Source organism: Sus scrofa, chromosome 13, assembly GCF_000003025.6.
Source record: "Sus scrofa isolate TJ Tabasco breed Duroc chromosome 13, Sscrofa11.1, whole genome shotgun sequence".
NCBI classification, from domain to species: Eukaryota; Metazoa; Chordata; class Mammalia; order Artiodactyla; family Suidae; genus Sus; species Sus scrofa.
The window spans coordinates 203,112,778-203,131,638 of record NC_010455.5 but is presented as its reverse complement, the minus strand read 5'-3'; positions in this window follow the sequence as shown (position 1 = coordinate 203,131,638).

The window sequence follows — 18,861 nt, the reverse complement described above, 5'->3', positions numbered from 1 at the left end:
TACCATAATACTCCATGCTGGGCACTTGGAGTCCATTTTCCTATTATCCTCATACCACCTCTGTGCATTAGGTACTAGAATTCTTCACGGCTCACCTGATGAACCAAGGCTGCTCAAGGGCACACAGCCACAGAGCAGAAGAGCTGGGAGGCCTCACCTTCCTTCCCTAGACACCTGGACACAGGACCTCACACAGGGGCTCCTGGAAGACCCCATTCCTATGACACTCTGAATGGAAGAACCAAAACCAAGCCATCTACAAGAAGACACAGTTAGACCTCCAACTGTTTCCAGGCTTGAATTTAAGAGCCACAAGATAGTCTGCTGTCAGGGATTCGTACCCACAATTCAAGCCTCCAGAGTTGGAGATGCACCTGGACCCAGGTCTATGAATCCCTGTCCTTGGAATTCTCCTTAGGGTCCCCTTTCCCTGGGTCTTGACATCAGGCAGACAGCTGCCCAAGGAACACCATTCACCTCAAGACATGCATTTCTAATTCACCCCTTGGAAATTGAACTTCCTCCCAGTACCAGGGCAGGATGCTGTGTAAGGAGCAGAATGGTTTTCCAGTCCCTTAGTGAATCCCATGGTGAGCTGTGTAGTCCAGAAGTTGAAGCTAACATCCTGAATAACTTCAAACCTGAGCCAAGTGATAGACCACTTTCACTCTATACTTCCGTCCTACATTCTATACTGCATGATACTTTCCAAAGAATTGCACACAGGATCTGCTTCACTTAGCTATAACTGATCCATTAAGCATATGCCAATGTTATGAAGCAGTGTTGAGCCCTTACTGTCACAGCGCTAAGCACATCCCATGGATTATCTCACTTGATGCTCACAGCATTCTGAAAGGTGGTATTATTTTTTATCCCCATTTTAGAACTCAAGAATCCAAAACATATTTAACTCATACAACTCAACAACAACAAAGCAAACAACCCAAGTAAAAAATGGCCAAAGGATCTGAATAGACATTTCTCCAAAGCAGACAAACAGCCAACAGGCACATGAAATGATCCTCAACATCACTAATTATTAGGGAAATGCAAATCGAAAACACAGTGAAATTATCACCTCACACCTGTCAGGATGGCTATTACCCAAAAAACAACAAATACCAAATGTTGGCGAGGATGTGGAAAAAAGGGAACCCTGCACTGTTGATGGGAATGTAAACTGGTGCTGTCACTACAGAAGACAGTATGGAGATTCTTCAATGAATTAAGAATAGAGCTAGCTATTCCACTTTGGGGTATCTATCTGATGAAAACAAAAACACTAATTTGAAAAGATACATGCACCCCTATGTTCACTGCAGCATTATTTACAATAACCAAGCTATGGAAACCACCTAAAGGTCCATCAGCAGATGAATGGATAAAAAAGATGTGGTATACATACGCAATGGAATATTACTCAGCCATAAAAAAAGAATGCAATCTTGTCATTTGTGACAGCATAGGTGGACCTTGAGGGTATCACGATAAGTGAAGTGATTTTACTCATCTGTGGACTCTAAAAAAATATGAACAAACAAAACAGAACAGAAACTCATAGATACATGAAACAGAGGGGAAGGAGGCTGAGCCTGGGCAAAATGGGGCTTAATTGTGTGGTGATAGTTGGTATCTAGACTTATTGCTGTGATCACTCTGCAGTGCATACAGATGTCCAATTATAGTGTTGTATACCTAAAAGATATAATGTTATATATACCAAAGATATAATGTTATATATGCCACGTTTGCCTCAATTTTTTTTAAAAAAGGAATCATCTAAAAATGGTTGGGGGGAGTTCCTGTTGTGGCTTAGTAGGTCAGGAACCCACCATCATGTCCCTGAGGATTCAGGTTCAATCCCTGACTTCACTCAGTGGGTTAAGGACCCAGCATTGCTGCAAGCTGTGGCTTAGAGCACAGATGCAGCTCAGATCTGGTATTGTGGTGCCTATGGCATAGGCCTGCAGCTGCAGCTCTGATTCAACCCCCAGCCCAGGCACTTCCATATCCTGCAGGTGTGGCCATAAAAAGAAAAAATAGTAATAAAAGTTAAAAAATAAAAAGTGGTTAATGGAGTTCCCACCGTGGTGCAGCAGGGTAGCATCCAGCATTGTCACAGCTGTGGCATAGGTCACAGTTGCAGCTGGGATTCGATCCCTAGCCCAGGAACTTCCATATGCTTCAGGTGTGGCAATAAATAAATAAACAAACAAATGGTGGTTAAGTAACTCACTCAAAATCTTACATGCGGAAAACACAAAACCAAGATCGGACCACAAAGCTCAGAATTTACCATTGTAACTCCCAACAGAGCTATTGTCATAGATCAACGTCAACTGCGATTCAGACACACTTTTCCTGTCCCTGGAACTTCCAAACTTAGCAGCCCTCTTTACTTAAAATTCAAAACCTCTTTCCAAACTCGATACTTCCCATCCCAAGCATTCTGTGCCTCGGGATGGATTTTCTCTTGAATTTGTAACACACTGATGGTCTGTTTGTTGACCTCCTAAATGATGCAACTAACGGTAGACAACTTTGGGAATCACCCGTCGTGGAAAATGTGCCATTTCAACCCTCCTCGTTTCTGAGTGGGGAACGGACGGCAAAACCAACTAAGGCAGCACCTCGCGGAAGCACAATAGCCTAACAGTGGGAGTTACTTTCAAACAAATTCTAGATGTCGAGTAGAGAAGCTGGCCTTCTCGATCCCTCCTTTGAGACAGCATTGGCTACTGTGCACTTTGTACCTAAAATGAGAAACAGTGGGAGTCCCCATAGTGGCTCAGCGGAACTGAATCTGACTAGCATCCATGAGGACGCAAGTTTGATCCCTGGCCTCCATCAGTGGGTCAAGGATCTGGCATTGCCATGAGCTGCATCGCAGAGGCAGCTTGGATCTGGCATGGCTGTGGCTCTAGCGAAGGTCAGTGCCTACAGCTCCGATTCGACCCCTAGCCTGGGAACCTCTGTATGCTGAGGGTGTGGCCCTAAAAGGAAAAAAAAAAAAAAAAAAAGAGAGAGAGAGAGAGAGAGAGAAACGGTTCCAGAACTCATCCAGACTCAGGCTCATGAGCATCAGAGGCGCTTATGTGGACACGCGTTCAGTGAAGCAAAGATACCATTTAAGGGAGGAGCCCGAATTCCGTGGGGACTTTGACCAGGTTTACTAGCATTTTTCATTCATCTTTCCATAAAATAATTAATGATGCAACGATTAAGACTCACATTTTTCCCTCACAGGTCCTGGGCCTGAAGGTTTCACGTGGCTGCCATCACAGAGCCCTCGGCTTTCCTGGGTCCACTCCAACACAGAAAAGGCTTTGTTGTCGGAGTTAACCTCCCAGCCTGAACGCCTGGAGCTGGAAGAGCCATTTCCTTGTGGCAATGCTGTTGCCATAGTTACGAGGCCCTCCTCGGGTGCTTTCCAGATTACAGATACTGCTTGAAAAACAAACGAGCTTCTTCGTCTGTATCCGCACCATGTCTGTTGTTTTATTCTTGGATGGAAAAACCATGGTGACCCTCGGACAGGGAAGGTAGCCCCATCCTGGCGCCAGGATTCACCAGCACAGTGAGTGTGGCGAGGATTTATCATCAATCGTGCACACCCCGTGGTTTGGCAAATGGAATTTACGCTTTTACATAAATGCCTTGACATTCTGTCTGTCTCACATCTTCCTGCTAGTTACTTCAATAAGAAAATAAAACCGCTCCGCTTCAAACACATGTATTACGGATAAAGCAAGAAGTGACTTATTACTGTTACACGGATTTTAAAAAAATAAGTAAAAATTATCATGATCAACTAAAAACCGTAAATTCTTTGCCGGTGATCAGAATTAGCCCAGGTGAAGCACAGATGGACCGTGCCGGGCCCTAAAGGAAAGCAAAGATCTCAGAGGGAGCACCAGCATTGCTTCAGCATCCCCGCTCCAGGAGGGGTCTCTCGTAGAGAACCTGCTGGAAGCCGGCCCCACATACCAACCATGGATAGGAAGGTAGCACGGGCTGAGACAGGACGAGCCTCATGTGTGCACCTGCCATTGCAATGCTCAGGCAACCCAATCTACACAAGTACAACAGCGCACCAGGGGCATCATTATTGACCTTGGAATGCAAAACCCGCAAGGACTGAGCACCACTGAATCCATGCCAAGAGGAAAATTACGTGTGTTTTGGGGGGGGGGTTCTGTTTTTGAGTTTCTTTTGCACAATGAAGACTTCTGGGTAAGTGGCTATGGAGGCACAATGCCTGATGAGAATTAAAAGCACCAGCTTGGAAGTCAGGCAAGCCTGGAGTCAACTCCCAGCCCCCCTCGCCCCCCACCAGCCCCGAGGACTTAGGTAAGCCACGGAGTGTTTCTGAGTGTCAGTTTCCTCGTGGCAAAGCAGGAATGATGATACCAATTGTATGAGATAATGTAATGAGATACTGCGGGTAAAATGCTGGAGGCAACACTCAAGACACAACGTGGTAAACGATGGATAAGCGGTATAACAATGAGAAGAAAGCGGGTGGGGGAGGGGGAGGGTCCGCGGAAGGCGGTGTCCCCAACAGAAGGAAGAAGGCAGAGAGAGGTGGACGATTCCGAGAAGGAGCAGTGGTGGGAGGATTCACGCTGTTTACAATATCTGTCATGTACCAACGGGGTGGAAACTGTGAGTCATGGCCTCGAGGTGCAAAGTGACCTGGGTTCAAATCCTGACTCTGGCGTGTGTGTATTCTTTTTTTTTAATTTTTTCTTATAGTTGATTGACAAGGTTCTGTCAATTTCTGCTGTACAGCAAAGTGACCTGGTTATACATTCATATACATTCTTCTTTTCACATTATCCTCTACCACGTTCCATCACAAGTGATTAGATATGGTGCCCTGCGCTGTACAGCAGGACCTCATTGCTTAGGGCATGTGTGTATTCATGACCCCTGAAACATCTCTGTTAGTTTCACTTTCCTCAGGCCATAGAGATTCCCTCTTTGGCTTATAGTTTAACTAAAGAAAAGAATCCACCCAGCCACCTCCTTACCTAGGAACATTATTTAGAAGATAAAAGAAGGAAATTCTTTAGGAACTCTTGGTCTCGCCCAATTTCTGTGCAGAACAGTCATTCTGTTCCAACGGCCATTCTGCAGAGGACAACCCAGGTTGTTACTCAGAATTCATTGGGGCCATTTAACCACAATCCTCATAAAACTGGCCTGGCCAAGTGCCACCAAACAACAAAGGACAGTAAAAGCACATATTGGCTAGATGTCAAGGAACAGGAAATATTTGAGGTCATCTGCTGCCTCTTGCAACACTTGTTGGCTTCAGAGCTGAGCCTGGGGGTCAGGGAGTAAGTATTACCAAAGAAATAAGGCTTAAGGAAACAACTCTGCCTTGATTTTCATCTTTGGCTGCAGCATTTCCCCAGAGCAGCATATTTCAAGCTAAGAACCAAGGTTATATCCCTGAGTTCAAGAGTAAAGTAGCTGTGCCATTTTAGGAATTTTGACTGGCAGATCCAAGGGTCGTTGCATGTAAGCTAAGCATTTGAATTACAATTAACAGTTAGAAATTGTTTGATATCAACTCTCACTTTTCATACGCATCAAACACTATTCAATAAAGATACATGCTAGCCAGAATAATAAAGAAAAGCATACAGGAGTTCCCATCGTGGTTCAGTGGTTAACAAATCTGACTAGGAACCATGAGGGTGTGGGTTCAATCCCTGGCATCGCTCAGTGGGTTCAGGATCCGGCGTTGCCACGAGCTGTGGTGTAGGTCGCAGACGTAGCTCAGATCTGGTGTTGCTGTGGCTGTGGTGTAGGCCACAGCTCCAATTTGACCCCTAGCCTGGGAACCTCCATATACTGTGGATGTGGCCCCCTCAAAAGACCAAAAAAAAAAAAAGAACAGCATACATTCACTGCCTCTAACAGAACAAATTAACCAAATCTAAAGATATAAATAGTAGGAGATCCTGTTGTGTCTCAGCGGGTTAAGAATCTGACTAGTATCCATGAGGATGCAGGTTCCATTCCTAGCCTCGCACAGTGGGTTAAGAATCCAGCATTGCTGTGAGCTATGGTGTAGGTCACAGACACAGCTCGGATCCATGTGGCTGTGGCTGTGCTGTAAGCTGGCAGCTATGGTATAGCTCCAAATTGGACCTCTAGCCTGGGAACCTCCTATGCTGCAGGTGCACACCTAAAAAGCAAAACAATGAAATAAAATAAAGTAAAATAAAATAAAGGTATAGATAGTAATAAAGTCCGGGTGTTGGCCAAAATTTTAGTAAAGAGTCCATAATTGAGTTCAGTTATTTTACAGTGTTGCTGGGACCACACAATTATAGGCAAAGGAGCCTTCAGTTACTCACTGAAGAGCGAGAAGAGTCTTACACTAACAAAGTCATAAATCTGTACGAAGCTTTTCAACCTAAACCTAGTTTCACTAAGTCTTTTTCTTATGGTACTTTTTGTTCTCTTTTCATTACCTGAGCAACCATCTTTTCATTATCTTTTTGAAAGGACATCCTGTGCCAGCTTCAATGTCTATGTAGTTGACCATTGACCAACATGGGCTGGAACTGCATGGGTCCTCCTATATGTGAATTTTTTTTCCATAGTGAAAACTACAGTACTGTACATTCTGGGGTGATTGAATATGTAGATGCAGAGTTCAAAGAACCAAGAGCCATATAATTTATGATTTTCAACTGTGTGGAGGTTCAGCACCCCTAACCCCTGCATTGTTCAGCAGTCAACTGTACTAACACATTTATGCAATCAATTAGTCAACACGGATTTATTGAGCACCTACTGTGTGCACTTTTCTAGGCTCAAGAAATACAACAGTGAACAAAACAGACAAAAATCTCTAATCACACGGAGGTTATAACCCAGTGAGGTAAGACAGACAGTAAACAGCATAAATGGTATGTAGGTTGGGATTGGCAGGAAAATAAAGCAGGAAAGGAAGATAATGAGTACCAGGAGGACGAGGAGTTCACATATTTTATAACACCTTTATTGGGATATAGTTCACCCTTTTAAACCACCCAATTCTGTGGTTTCTAGTGTAGTCTCAGAGTTGTACAACCAAACCCACTATCCACTTTTAGGACATTTTCATAACCCATGAACTCACCCCCAAAAAATCCCCATTAGCAGCCAATCCCCATTGACCCCTCTCCCCAGCCCCTGGCCAGCACAGATTGCCTTCCTGTCTCTGGATTTGTCTGTTCTGAACATTTCATATAAATGGAATCCTACAATATGTGGCCTTCTGTGTCTGGCTTCTTTCAATCACATAATGTCTTTAAGTTCATCTGCGTTGTAACCTGTGCCAGCACTTCCTTCTTTGTTGTAGGTGAATAACACACCATTGCATGGAGAGACCACAGTCTGTTTATCTATCCATCAGCTGATTGAACATCTCAGCTGTTTCCACTTTGTGGTTGTTGTGGGTAATGCTGCTATGAACTTTTGTGTACAAGTTCCTGTGTGGACGTATGATCTCCTATCTCTTGGAGACAGACCTAGGAGTGGAATTGCTGGGTCATATGATAGCTCTTATGTTTATTTGAGGGGAGAGAGTTCCATTTTGAGTGGTCAAGGAAGGTCTTGCTAGAGTCTCAGAGAACTTTAGGACAATGTTAAATGCACCAACATCCGTATTATAGGGGTGCCAGAAGGAGAAGAGAGAGAGAAGGGACAGAAAAAATATTCCAAGAGACAATAGCCAAAAACTTCCCTAACATGGGGAAGGAATCACTCACTCAAATCCGGGAAGCACAACGAGTACCATATAAAATAAACCCAAGGAGGAATACACTGAGACACAGATTAATCAAACTAACCAAAATTAAAGACAAAGAGAAAATCTTGAAAGCAGCTAGGGAAAAGAAACAAGTAACATACAAGGGAACCCCAATAAGGTTATCAGCAGATTTTTCAGTAGAAACTCTGCAGGCCAGAAGGGAGTGGCATGATATGCTTAACGTGATGAAAGGAAAAAACCTCCAACCAAGATTACTCTACCCAGCAAGGCTCTCATTCGGATTTGAAGGAGAAATCAAAACCTTCACATATAAGGAAGGTCTTGCTGATAAGATGACCTTGAGCGGACACCTGAAGGTGGTGACCTACATGAACCATACATAGAGAAGGAGAGAGGGCATGACAGGCAGAAAATAGCAAGATCAAAGGCAAGGGATCCATGGTGTGTCTGACAACAGCACAGTACACTTATGTGGCTGAAAGAGAACAAGGAGGAGACCACACAGGGACCTACAGAACCAACCACCAACTTGGAAACATCACATTTAAGTACAACCTGCTAACGTGTTTTTGAGCAAAAGGGGCTACGTAGTCCAGCCTCCTGAACTTCTTGACTCAGTTAATTCATAAGTTTCCTTAACTGATTGCTTCCAATTTTGTCCAGTTTCATCCACAATTCTGTCTTAACACATTTTGTAAAGGAATAAGCAGAGTCTAAGTGCACAATGGTTACAGAACAAAGACTCCACGACAGTGGTGTCCCTGTGTTGGGGGGGGAGACCTGTACAGGTGCCCCACTGCCCAGGTCAGGTAAAGGAGGTGCACTGGAAAGCCCATCACCAAGTTCTAGTAATGCCCACAGTTTCCCCACCCAATGAAGCAAATTAAGAAAAAGCTAAGGAAGAGCTGCATGATCACAGACCCCAGGAGGCTGGGATGGTGGTCACTACAGTCCCTGGATCACCTCTTCTTCTGCTCTGGTCAAACAAGAGAACCTAACTGTGAGCCGACAGGCTTGCCCACTTGCTCTTCCTGGGAGTCTTAACTGCTGCGGTCATCACCCACTTCTCCCAGGATGGCCTTGGTTTATAATTTAACAGGGTGAGAAGACTTCTAAATAGAGTGTGTGAATTGCCAAGAGAGTTTTACTGGGCACATAGATGGGGCATGGCAGAGGGTGGTGGTCAAGGGAGGCTGCACTGAGGAAATGATGCCTTGGCCAAAGTCTGAATGAAGAGGTTTTTCTAGGTATGAAATGAGCAAAAGCAGTCCAGGAAAGAGATTAGCAGGGACAATGGCTCAGAAGAAAGGGAGAACATAAGACTCTTAAAAAAAAAAAAAGCAATTAACTGTGGCCCAAGTATAACAGAAGATGCAGAGAGAACAGCAGCCTTGGAAAGCACAGCCCTGTTGTAGAGCTTGTTAGACACACAGTCTGGACTTCATACTCAAAGAAATAGGCAGGAAAGGAAGGATTTCACATAAGATTTGATGTGGCTGATGGGAATAGGTTGAACATGGGCAAACCAGAGGAAAGTCACTCAGATAAAATGCACAGCTCTCTCCACAACCTTGGAGAAAACATCCAGGACCAACTGAGTGCGGGCTGTGATAATATCCAGGTATGAGTCCCACTTCTTCCACCAATTCTGTTTAATATGAGCAGTGTAAACACAAACTGACACAACAAATACACCCCAGCGAGTCAAAGATGACAAGATCGGGCCATTCCAAATTCAGCCACATGAATGCTGTAATTATTTTGAAAAAGATCCATATTAAGAGGATTTGTTTGCCTTTCTGTCCTTGTTGAGTCATTCTTCTTAACTTAAAAATTATTCAATCAAATGATATTATTCCACTTGTCTTATACGTCAAAGTAGCTGTAACAGATACGCATGTATACACGTATATGTGTACAATTGTTGCAACTCTTCTCTCCTTTAAATTATCGTTTCATCAAGATAATCTCTTGCAGAGTTCCCACTGTGCCATAGTGACTATAGCAGCTCATGTCACTGCAGAGGTTCGAGTTTGATCCCTAGCCCTATGCAGTGGGTTAAAGGATCTGGCGTGGGTCACAGCTTCGGCTCTGGCCCAGGAACTTCCATATGCTGCAGGTGTGGCCATAAAATTTAAGAAAAAAAAAAAAGATAAGCTTTTGCTTCAGAAAATTCCCTGTGGGGGAAGAGTTTATTTTCCCATGAATGAGACAGGAGATTGAGCCAAATTTAAGTAAATCTTAAAGGATAGCTGACGTAGCTGACACCAAGATTATAATGGTAAAAGGAAGGAGACCCTGGGATCTCTATTGTATTACTCCTTCTCATAAAACCTTATCTCCAATTACATCTTTGAAAAGAATCTCCCGTCATCATCATTCACCAAAAATAAAAAATGAAGTTCCCACTGTGGCTCAGTGGAAACGAATCAGACTAGTATCCATGAGGATGTAGGTTCAATCTCTGGCCTCAGTCAGTGGGTTAAGGATCTGTGAGCTTGTAACGCCAATTGCTGTGAGCTGTGGTGTAGGTTGCAGACATGGCTTGGATCCCATGTGGTTGTGGCTGTGGTGTAGGCCAGGGGCTACAGCTCTGATTTGACCCCTCGCCTGGGAACCTCCATATGCCATGGGGGCAGTCCTAAAAAGACAAAAAATAAAGAAATCTTTCTGGAGTTCTGTCATGGCACAGTGGAAACAAATCCAACTAGGAACCATGGGGTTGCAAGTTCAATCCCTGTCCTTATTGAGTGGGTTAAGGATCCAGCATTGCTGTAAGCTGTGGTGTAGGTCGAAGACCCAGCTCGGATCTGGCATTGCTGTGGCTCTGGTGTAGGCCGGCAGCTACAGCTCTGATGAGACTCCTAGCCTGGGAACCTCCATGTGCTGTGGGCGCAGCCCTAAAAAGACAAAAGCAAAAAATAAAACCTTTCCATTTCTTTCTTTCTTTTTTTCTTTTTAGAGCTGCACCTATGGCATATGTAAGTTCCCAGGCTTCAGGTCGAATCACTTGGTGTTGGATCCTTAACCCACTGAGCAAGGCCAGGGATTGAACCCACATCCTCATGGTTACTAGTCAGGTTTGTTACTGTAGAGCCACAATAGGAACGCCTCCATTTCTTGGGTGTATTTCTAGTTTCTTCCTCTGTCTTCCCCAAGACAAGAATAGGTGACCACAAAGGAAGCCTTCTTACGGGCAAATGGTCACGATCCTGCAGAAAACCTGATCTGCCACCTACAGCTACTTCTCCTTGGGGCTACGGGTGGGTGAAGGAAGAAGGCTTAATGCACAGCATCTAAAGCACAGCATTGGATCTGGAAGCTTGTGGTTCTCGGTTTCCCGATCAGTGTCTCCACATCTTTGGTGTTATTTTCTACACCCCCCCCCCAAAGCCTATCTTTCCATCTTATATCCCGACATTTTTAGAATGAAAGCTGCTCTGGCTTTTGCCCTTAAGACAGTGCCTGTCATTTCGATTCAGAAACATAACCTTATGGAGGAAAAGAATGGGAATCTTGATATTCAGCATTAATGACTGAACATCAAGGAGTCATTCCCCAAGGAATGTGCAGGCTTTCTTCCCAGAGAAACCACGGTTCTTGGGCTTCTGTTGATTTTAGGTGCCAGGCCCACAAAGATCACCTCTTTCCCCCAGCTCAATAGCCAAAAAGAGTAAAGACCCAGGTGCAAAACCCAAGCCTTCAGGTTGTTTCTCATTTGTAAGGCCTGTTTTCTCATATTCTCTTTATCTTCTACTATTTTATTTTATTTTATTTTGCTTTTTAGGGCCACACTCTTGGCATATGGAGGTTCCCAGGCTAGGGGTCGAATCAGAGCTATAGCCACTGGCCTACACCACAGCCACAGCAATGCCAGATCCAAGCCACATCTGTAACCTACACCACAGCTCACGGCAATGCCGGATCCTTAACCCACTGAGCAAGGCCAAGGATCGAACCTGTGTCCTCATGGATGCTAGTCTGATTCGTTTCTGCTGAGACACAATGGGAACTCCAAGCTTCTACTATTTTAAATCAATTAATCCTCAGGGAAAGAATCTCTGACCATAAAATAAAGACAGACAAGCATGGGGAAGTTCCCGTTGTGGTGCAGTGGAAATGAATCTGACTAGTATCCATGAGGATGCAGGTTGGATCTCTGGCCTCACTCAGTGGGTCAAGGATCCAGCGTTGCCCTGAACTGTAGTGTAGGTTGCAGATGTGGCTTGGATCTGACATTGATGTGGCTGTGGCAGTGTAGGCTGGCAGCTGTAGCTAGAATTTGACCCCTACCTTGGGAACTTCCATATACCCTTTAAAAAAAAAGCATGGAGCTGAAATCAACCTCGACAAAGTCAAGTCTGAATCAATAGATGCTCTTTTGGAATTCACAGCTACAGCCTCCTCGGTGTCTTAAAGAAGCTGAATGACTCCACGAGAATTCAGCAGAAATACACGGGGAGCACTTGGTGTGAGGTCTCTGTACCCATTATCTCATTTCGCCCTAGCAACAGCTAGGAAGTAGGCATCACCATGTCCACTCGACAGATATGTCTACTTCCTACCTGTTGCAGAGAGTTGTGTGACTCATCATAACTCACCAGAGATCACACAGGCTGGGAAGTAGCAGAACCTCGAATCAAAAGTGAGGCTGTCTGGAGTTTCCTTGTGGTGCAAAGGGTTAAGGATCTGGTATTGTTACTGCTGTGGTGCTAGTTTGATCCCTGGCCCGGGAACTTCCGAATGCCATGGGCGTGGCCGCAAATTTTTAAAAGGTGAAGCTGTGTGAGCCTCAAATCCATGCTTCTAACTGCTATATTATAACGTCTGCTGTGTTTTGGCACAGCCAGAGAAACTTGGGAATAGACTTTAACTGATTGTTTATGCCTAAAATATATGTATGAATCATGAAGGGATAAAATAATGGGTTGTTGGTTTTTTGATACTAAAAAATAGGATAGGGGAGGGGAAGGAAGTAGGATGAATGGGGAGTTTTGGGTTCGTAGATGCAAACTATTGCATTTAGAATGGATAAGCAATCATGGACTTGGAGAATAGACTTGTGGTTACCAAGGGAGAGGGGAAGGGAGTGGGATGGATTGGGAGTTGGGGTTAATTGATGCAGACTATTGCCTTTGGAATGGATTAGCAATGAGATCCTGCTGTGTAGCACTGGGAACTCTGTCTAGTCACTTATGATGGAGCATGAGAATGTGAGAAAAAAGAATGTATACATGTATGTGTAACTGGGTCACCATGCTGTCCAGTAGAAAAACAATGCATTGGGGAAATAACAATTGATTACAATTTAAAATAATAATAAAATAAAAATAAGGAAAAAAAAAAGAAAGGTAGAATGGATAAGCATTGAGGTCCTGCTGTACAGCACATGGAATTGTGTCTAATCTCTTTGGATAGAACATGATGGAAGACAATATGAGAAAAAGAATGTATATAAATATATGACCAGATCACTAGGCTGTGCAGCAGAAATTGACATAAAACTGTAAATCAACTCTACGCTAACTAAAAAGAACCTGAAGAATCAAAGGAGAGGGGGAGGAATTGAGTCCTAGGATGGCCTTTGAGTCCTGAATTGAAATATGCCTAAAATGGGAACCCCCAGCCTTTCAACTTATGGGAGCCAGTACATTCTGTTTGGCATGAGTTTGCTAACATTTGCAACAGAAGGACCCCTACCTGATACAGACAAGATTCCCATTTTCCAGCCGAGGTAAAGGAGGCTCTGAGACATAAGCAAACTTGCCCCAAGTTCACAAGTTGATTTATCAAGTGAATCAAGCCAAGATCTAGAGTCACATCTTCATTTCCCCCTTTTGCTCAAAGAAGCTGCTGGGGGAAGACAAATTTCAACTGATCACAGTGTGACCAACCTGCAGAAAAAATACACAACACAAGACAGGAGTGAAGGAAGGACAGAGTGGAGGACATGGTAAATGAGAGATAATAAAGAAAAGAATTCTGAAAAAAAAGAAAAGAAAAATAGGGTAAGAATATGATTGACCCAAGGCCTTAACATTTCTATTTTAAGCCTAACTTTTTGCCAGGAGTTATGTTCAAACCCTTTTACCGTTTCATGTCATGGGGGCCCCCCAGTGGGAACAGACAGTGGCCAAAGCACTGGAACGGGGTCCTGGGGGCCCCCTGCAGAGATGGGTGCTAACCCTTTAGTTGCTGGACTGTGGGACCAGAAGAAGAGTCAGGACACAATGCTGTTTACCTATTGCCACAGAAGGATTTCAACATTTTGTTCATCAATATGAGCAGACCAGTGTGTTCCAGGGGGGTCAGCCCCACTGATAGAGATGGAGTAGACACAGGTCATTTTAGAAGTCCCCATAACTTAGGAGACATTGGAAGACCGCTCTAAGTAAATAAATTGCTCAAAAAAGCCATCAGAACAAGGCAGTTTTGCTTCATTAATGCAGCCTTGAGAATTGCCTCAGGTCATTGGGTGGGGATGGGATGGGACCTGCATTCATATTCAGACCTAGGGCAGGAGTTTGAGGACCACCCTTCTGCGGATTTGAATACACACCTTACCAGATACCAAGGAGGAGCTACTGCTCCCAGAAATGAAGAGGCGGTCTTTTCCAACTCCCGCTCCCCTTGGAGGAGAAAACTGTAGCCCACCAGATCCTCGGGGCAGAGCTTCCGTGCCTGCCCGCTTGCATGTCTCACAAGCGTCCTATCCTAATAAATCTGCTTCTTGCCTATCACCTTGTCTCTCGCTGAATTGCTTCTGCGCAGAGTCTTGAAGAACTGAACTTCAGTGAGTCCAGACATGGGGTGAGGGATTCTCATTTAAAACCACGGGTTCAAGTCCCAGTCTGGGTCTGGCTGGGTTCAGGCCGTTAATATTGTCAGTTTCACCACTTCCAGCCCACTCCATCCTTATCACGGCCCCATGTGCCACACGGACTCTGCAGTGACCACTCTCCTCTATCTCACGCTCAATTGAAGGAGATGAATGGATATAAAGTCTTGAACACTGGCTTCCACAAAGCTCTCTTTATTTCCCCCAGAGATTTCCCCAGCTCAAGAAAAAGGCTCCAGGATACAGCGTAGCCAAGAAACATGGTGGAAGTGTGGCTCCTTGTGAATCAGCGCATGAAAAGCCTGATAGTTAGTCTAAATTTCCAAAAGGTGGCAATGGAGAATTAGTTTCATAGCCAAATGTTGATAACATGGGCAATGCAGGTAAATGTTTTAAACCCAGTTGATGATTTTTTTTTTTTTCTGCTTTTTCAACCTCACCCATGGCACATGGGAGTTTCCAGGCCTGGAATCGAATCTGAGCTTTGACCTGTGCCACAGCTGTGGCAATGCCAGATCCTTAACCCACCTACCACAGCAGGAATTCTGACACTCTTAATTTTACCCATAAATGATACAACAAAATGGTTTGTGTCCCAGGATTACAGGCTCCCCTTTAGGCATCTTCACAACAGGATCTGACCTGCTTTGGCGGCCCCAGTGTCTCTCCTGATCCCACAGAGGCTTTCTGGAGAATTTCAGGATTCTCTCACAAATTTAACTGCCTTTGCTATTTGAGGAGGAACCAAAAATAGCAGAAACAAATAAACCTGCCCTTTGAAGTCAAACAGAGGGTTTGGATCTTTTCGACAGCTTCCTGCCGGTGGCCTCCTAGGCAGGCCACCTAACTTTTCTGAGCCTCTATTTCCCCCACTGGAAATAAAATTCTATAAAAATAACGCTTAAGTTTTACAGTCACTAGAAGGGTTAAATAAGACAGTCAATGGAAAATCCTTTAAAGCGTATCTGGCACATAGCAAACATTCCTTAAGTATTAGTTCCCCTTTCTGACCAAGAAAGGGGAACGGCTTGGCTCAAGGCACCATCACAAAGGTGAATGACAGGTGTATTCTGTCCTTAAAACCCTACAATCGAAACACCCCTCCGTGGTATTTACTCAAGGAAAAAAACATTTGTGTACAGATAGACTTGTCCATAAATGTTCGTGGCAGCTTTACTTTAGATAGCCAGAAACTGGAAATGACTCAAATGTCTATCAACAGATGTATGCACAAACTCTGGCAATCTCATACTCAGCGATGGAAAGTTACACACTAGTCATTCCAGCGCCCACGTGGATGAATGTCCGAAGCAGTGCGAGGAGAGAAAAAAGCCAGACCAAGAAAAGAGTAAAGAGTTGTTGTATGCATTTAAATGAAGTTCTAGAAAGGGAAATCCATGGTGTCAGAAAGCGGAGTAATGGTTGCCTGGGGATGGGGCAGAAAGGAGGGAGAGAATGAGCCACCAGGGGGCACCAGCGACCTTGAGCAGGTGATGGAAATGTTTCAAATCTTCCTAGGGTGTTGGTTACATGAAGACCCGCATTTGTCAGAATTCATCAGACTGGATACTTCAATGGGTGCTGGGGTATAGTATGAAATACATCTGGGCTTTGTCTCCAAGTCCTGACACAGAGCTCCTAAAACCCTTGGGGTTCCCTGAGTGATCAGAGGGTCTGCGTTATTCGAAAGGAGCCCCTTCCGATCCTGAGTTGGCTCTTGAGGAGTCGGGGGCGGGGCGGGGGGGGGGTGTCTGGATGGCTTCAGGATGGGCGCGGATTGCCGAGAAAGCCATTCAGGTGATTAGAAGTTTAGAACATTCAGCCCCACCCCATCCCACCTCCCAAGAAGGGAGCGGCATTGGAGATTAAATTCAAAAAAAAAAAAACAAAAACCAATTCAGATAAAATTGAGGAAGTTTCCTGGTTGCTGAACGTGGTGGTGATGCAGTGGGGGGAGACAGTGGGGGGGGGGTGCATTCTCACTCCACAGGTACAGAGGCTCCGGCACTCAGGGTCCTTCTGGACCCTGCCCTGTATACATTCTTCTGGCTGTTCCTTTGTATCTTACATAATAGATTACAGGTGCAGTGCTTCCTGGAGTTCTAGGAGGCATTCTAGCAAACTGTCAAACCCAGGCGTTGGGGGAGGGGAACCTCTAGATGTGTCATCCTCCCCACGGGAGTGCAGAAAGCCTGGGGACCCCATTTTCCGCTGGTGTCTGAAGCTGAGCCAGTCTTACAGAACTGAACCCTCAGCCTGTAGAATCTGAGTGTCCGCCTGTAGGAAATTAGTGTCAGAAGAGAATTGTCACCCAGCCAGTGTCAGAATATCAAAGAAGTGGCTAGTGTTGGATAAACAGCCCGGGGCATATGGCTGCATAAACTGAACCTCAATGATGTTGATTTAAAAAGAAAAATCTGGAGTTCCCGTCGTGGCGCAGTGGTTAACGAATCCGACTAGGAACCATGAGGTCACGGGTTCGGTCCCTGCCCTTGCTCAGTGGGTTAACGATCCGGCGTTGCCGTGAGCTGTGGTGTAGGTTGCAGACGGCTCGGATCCCGCGTTGCTGTGGCTCTGGCGTAGGCCGGTGGCTACAGCTCCGATTCAACCCCTAGCCTGGGAACCTCCATATGCCGCAGAAGCGGCCCAAGAGATAGCAACAACAACAACAACAACAAAAAAAAGACAAAAAGACCAAAAAAAAAAAAAAAAAGAAAAGAAAAATCTGCAACCAAGCAAAGGGTTCAAACTGTCGTCTGAATTGTGCCCCTTGGGGGTCAAGGCCCTCATAGCTATATTCAGAGCATCTCCCCTCCTGTTTGATCTTTATATGCAGATCTGTTAAAATAAAGAGTTCCATGGCTTACAAAAAGGTATTTGAAAGCCACTGGTTCCTTTGTAAAAATCCATCAGGAATGACAACTTCACTGTGCCATACAGGTGAGGGGGAAAGAATCAGGGGTTTCCTGGGTGGACATTCCCCCGGCCAGCGTTTCTTAAACCCCACTTCACATGCCAATCGTCAGAGCTTCCAAAAATACTTTGGTGCCTGAGCCCCACCAAGGATCTTCCCAGTGGGAAGAAGAGGCCGTCATTGGACTAAAAAGTGCCAGGAATTCAAGGCAGGAGGAGAATCATCTGAGAGACCATCAAAGTGCATTTTTAGTGGATTTGACCTACCAGGAGTTCACGGTTAAATCTCAATGAATCTAGTTAAAGGCTAGAGAAAGGTATCATTTACCTAAGGAGTGGTCCTTTAGGGAAAAATTAAACTAGGCTGCATCTCTCTGCTTTATTTTTGAAGAACCTGGGGGGGGACTCAGTCTACGAATGTAATGGGGTCTTTTGTTGTTGTGTTGTTTGGTTTTCTCTGCCTCTCAAGAAGCACGTGGAAGTTCCCATGCCAGGGATCGAACCCACAGCACCACAGCAGCAACCCGAGTTACTGCAGTGACAATGCCAGATCCTTAAACTGCTGGTGTGATTTTTTTTTTTTTTTTTTTGTCTTTTTGTCTTTTTGTCTTTTAGGGCTGCACCTGTGGCATATGGAAGTTCCCAGGCTAGGAGTCCAGTCGGAGCTGTAGCCACCAGCCTACACCACAGCCACAGCAACTCGGGATCAGAGACTTGTCTATGACCTATACCACAGCTCATGGCAATGCCAGATCCTTAACTCACTGAGCAAGGCCAGGGATCGAACCTGCGTCCTCAGGTTCGATGCCAGTCGGGTTCTCTAACTGCTGAGCCACGACGGGAACTCCTGGTGTGATTTTTTTTTTTTAGTAGGAGCTTTATTTTCCTCCTTAGATAACTTCTGTTTCTTTCCAAAGAGAACAAACTTTTTTTATAATGGATCACAGAGAAAAGTGACCCACTGCACAACAAGCAAACTAAAATTCAATGTCCTGAGGAGTTCTCGTGTGGCTCAGTGGGTTAAGAACTCCACTAGTATCCATGAGGATGCAGGTTCGATCCCTGGCCCCACTCAGTGGGTTAAGGATCCCATGTTGCCGTGAGCTGCAGTGTGGGTTGCAGATGTGGCTCGGATCCGGCGTTGCTGGGGCTGGGGTGTAGACCAGCAGCTACAGTTCCGATTAGACCCCTAGCCTGGGAACCTCCATGTGCTGCGGTGCAGCCCTAAAAAAGACAAACAAACAAAAATCCTCTTTAACTGGGGCCAGCTTTGGTGAGCAGCCCAAGACCTTGAGAATGATGGGGATGGAACTGCCCTCGGATGGTTTAACTC